This window comes from Schistocerca nitens, chromosome 5, assembly GCF_023898315.1.
Source record: "Schistocerca nitens isolate TAMUIC-IGC-003100 chromosome 5, iqSchNite1.1, whole genome shotgun sequence".
Classification (NCBI taxonomy): domain Eukaryota; kingdom Metazoa; phylum Arthropoda; class Insecta; order Orthoptera; family Acrididae; genus Schistocerca; species Schistocerca nitens.
The window spans coordinates 640,299,292-640,302,667 of NC_064618.1; positions in this window are offsets into that span (position 1 = coordinate 640,299,292).

Here is a 3,376-nt window from a genome sequence, read left to right on the forward strand (position 1 = left end):
GCGAACTTGACAATAATCGACATTGGGACTGGGACAGACGCGGTAGGTCTTTGTCGCCACGAGGCGAAAACTTTGACTATAAACACTTTTTGACGGTTCAGAAATTTAAGATCTTCCGCAATTCTAAGAATGACATACATCCATGTTCATGGCTAGATCAATTTATGTACGCACTTACGCCAAATTTGCCACTAAGTCACAAACTGAAATTTATGTGCAGCTATTAATGTCCTCAGGGGATTCACTATACTAAGTGAATATGTGCCGTAGCATTCACAGGGCCCCGAGCTGTAGTGGTGCTATTTCCCTTTTAGTTTTCTGCACCGCTGCCTACTCTTTCACTATTCTTTGCATCTATAAAAACAATTCTTCTACTATCCATCTATCTAGACAGTAGGTAAAGAATAACCGAATTTGACGATTTTACCCAAAAGTGACTTTGGAAATTACCGTTTGGACTTACTATATTTTCTGCAGCATTCATTCGTAGTTTAAACGAAATTTTACCTGTTTATCTTCGTGACAATATTACTTCATATGTTGACGACATTCTTATTGCTAAACGTTCTTGGAGTGAGCACAACAAAATTTTGGATTCATTATTACGTATTTTTGCAAGAGTTGGCATTACAGTGAACTTGGAAAAATCTGAATTTGGTCGTTCTCAGGTGAAATTTCTCGGTCACATTATTTCTACAGAAGGTATTCTTCCTGATCCAGAGAAACTAGATGTTATTCGTAATTATGCTGTTCCTTCCACAAAACGTGATGTTCGTAGTTTCCTTGGTGTCTGTAATTTTCTTAGACGCTTTGTTAGATTGGATGATTTGGCCACACCTCGTTTACACATTTCAGTTATGCGCTCTTTGGTCCCAGAAAATGCTTTCATAAATTACGAGAAAATTGCTACTTCAGTAATATGGAAAAACGTATTCGATCTGTTCTTGCCAAATGCAAATTATGTCAAAAGGCTAAGCCGCCAACTGTTTCTCACAGAGCACCGTTGTTTCCTATCATTCCAGCGAAATTAAAGGACATGGCTGCAGTCGATTTGTTCGGTCCAGTGGTTCGTTCTACTAATGGTTTTGCGTACATTTTCGTAGCAGTGGAATTGACATCAAAATATGTGTGTTTTACACCTTTACGCAAAGCAACAGCTCGTTCAGTATCTAATGCTTTCATCAAACATTTTCTTAAAGAAGTTGGTCATGTTGATAAGGTTATATCAGATAATGGAACACAGTTTCGCTCTAAAATTTGGCTTCGTACTCTACGGCGTCGTAAGATTAAACCAATTTTTATTTCACTTTTTCACCCTCAATCTAATGCTTCAGAGAGATGGATGAAGGAAACCAATAAATTGTGCCGTCTTTATTGTCATCAGACTCACAGAACTTGGGATCAGTATCTTGATATTTTTCAAAACATTCTGAATGAACTTCCTAATGACTCAACTTCTTTACCGCCTCTATTGATATTAAAAAATAAAGTACCAACAAATCGCATTTCTGAAATCGTTCCTTTTCCGCCTTCACGGAAACTGCGGCATTCTGAAGTTGTGAACCTGGCTCTGCAAAATATTGCATCTGCGGCTGCTAGAAGAGAGGAATCAGCTAAACGTCCTGGTCGTTTAAAAATTTTGTCAGTTGGTCAAAAGGTGCTAATTAAGTCTCATCGTTTGTCTCATAAAGGGAAAGGCTTATGTCGCAAATTTTTTCTGCTTTATAACGGTCCATATAGAATTCGCAAAATTATTCATGATAACACTGTTGAAGTAGAAACTCTTAAATCTCGGCGCTCTAAGGGAATACATCACATATCTAACGTTAAAATTTTTGTGGAATGACATACTTTTGAGAATCCAACAGTTATACGTAAACATGCGGAGAATGCAAGGATACCGCGCCGTGTTCCGGCGGCGGCAGATACTCAAAGCAACAGTGAAGTCTGCGCGCCGCACAAGGCAGTCGTTGACCGCAAACAATCACTTTCTACGTCACGCGTCTACAGCTGATCGAGCGCTCAGTGCGAATGCACTGACAGACGTAAACAAATACACAGTCTAATTTCTCGGATTAAATTCGGTATAAAGCTATAGTGACTTTATAAATTATGTTATTAACGTTCAGTATTTTTCAGGATACGGTTCTATAAAATATTTAAGAACTTCAGGTAAATTCTGTGTGTGTCCGACGTTAAGACGACTTGTTATCGAGAAAATTTCAGGAAGAACGTAATTTCGAAGAAGAAACTAATAAACTAAAAAGGTAACGATTAATTGAGTTTATTTTTCAGGTAACATATTTCCACTTAGGTACGTACTTTAGACGTAATTTGCTACTTGCGATTACGTGATTCATACTTTGTGCTAAATTTCATGTTCTATGAATTTACTTGTGAAGCGACGTGCTTGTGTACATTTACTGATTTTGACAATTATTGATTAATGAACAGTGTTGTTACTTATGTATATTATGCATCGCTTGGCTGCTATGCTTTTTCACTGATGTTATATTTTTTTATTATGTGCCTGCTGTGCTTATTTATTTAAATTGTAATTGTCAACTGATTAATTGTGCTGACTGTGGTTATGTATGTAAGTTATACTTTGTGATTTATCTGCTTGCGCCTTCGTGTTTACTTATTAAGATGACACATGAACATTTATTTGCTTATGCTGATATGATGATAATGACCTGTTTATTATGTGAGATACATATTTGCTGCTTTGCATATGGATTGCATATTAACACATTTCCTTTTGTTGTCATAACTACTCTTCAATTTAGAATATAGCAATGCTGATGTACAGTGTACAAACATGGAGATTAGGTTACACTATGGTATTAATTGTAGATTGTTCGCTTGGCAGAGCCTCGTTATAGGGATTGTGTTGCATCCACTTGTTGACATTCTGTTCGCTACTGGTATATTTACTCGCTATTGCATGTTTTGCTTACGCTCAGTGCCTTATATTTTTAAGATAAGAAAATGAACTGCTATAATTCTACGAACGACATTGGTACAAGAAACTGCATAGAAGTCACATGAGCTGGAGGTTTTATGGAAGCTGTATAAATTTATGCTAATAGGAAGGAAGCTAACGACATGACATACCAACACTAGGTTAGACCATTAACAGTTATTACACTGCATTCTTCGTGAGCAATTGAAATAGGAAGTGACACTTGACACAAGAAATACTCCACATGTTTGCTTCTGTTTGCCATAATTCTTGAAGTGGTGTACACACTGTGAAATATTATGATCATTAACACTCCGTAATCGTACTTAATTACTGAAAGTTCTTCGAACTAAAGGCTGTTAGAGGTCATGTATGCATTTTTTTTATTTAATGATTTTGTCTGTACTTGTT